This window comes from Scylla paramamosain, chromosome 5, assembly GCF_035594125.1.
Source record: "Scylla paramamosain isolate STU-SP2022 chromosome 5, ASM3559412v1, whole genome shotgun sequence".
In the NCBI taxonomy this organism is placed as follows: domain Eukaryota; kingdom Metazoa; phylum Arthropoda; class Malacostraca; order Decapoda; family Portunidae; genus Scylla; species Scylla paramamosain.
The window spans coordinates 5,593,214-5,594,191 of record NC_087155.1 but is presented as its reverse complement, the minus strand read 5'-3'; positions in this window follow the sequence as shown (position 1 = coordinate 5,594,191).

Below are 978 nucleotides of genomic sequence, written 5' to 3'. Positions count from 1 at the left end.
CCTATAGGCAAGGGCCAGAAGGATGATCAAGAATTAGAGGAAAAAGGTTAATGAAGACAACAGATAGTGTTAAGTCTGCTTGGTCGAAGACAATTTTTTTTTATTTATTTTTTTATTTATTTATTTTTTTTAATTCTTGGTCGAGTGAGATGCAGCGTGTACTGATGTGATGCTGTTCACGATGGGGGGGAAGGGGCAGGCGATGAACACTGGCTCTTGGTGAAAAAATATAGTTCAGAGAAGTTATGAAATATATGTGAAGACAGTGAAGGTTTACGAATATGTATAGATACGTATTCGTATGTATATATGTATGATGGTATAAATAAAGGTATGCTGTTGTGGATTATTTCATTCTGTCTAGCCCATTGCTGGTAGTAGTGCTGATGCTGGTGGCGGTGATAGCGTCAGTGGCGGCGGTGGTAACACTGACGCTGACAATGGCCACAGTGGCAGTAGTAGCGGATGGTTGTCGTGGTTGGTAGTAGTTATAATAGTGAAAATAAGAGTGATCGTGATAATTGCGGTGCTTGTGTTAGTAGCAGTGATAGTGCATGAAGATGTAACTGCAGTGATGATGTAGCAATGGCGACGATGGTGTGTAACGATAGTAGCAGTAGCGATGGTAGTGTGTTGATGGCGATAGCAGTGACGATAGTGATGTGTGATGATACAGCAGTGATGACGCTGATAATGACAGTAATGATACAGTAACGTGGAGGTGATGAGGCTTGATGATGTGGCAGGAGGCTCTGTGTGTGTGTGTGTGTGTGTGTGTGTGTGTGTTTATGTGTGTGTATGTATGACGGTGATTACCAAATGGGTAACGGGGAACGTCTGTGTGGCTTGAAACATGATCGCCTTGTGTCAGTGTGCCGTGTGGAGGTGCTAGGGGGTCTCACACACACACACACACACACACACACACAGCTTCCTCCTTGAAACATACGCTCTCTCTCTCTCTCTCTCTCTCTCTCT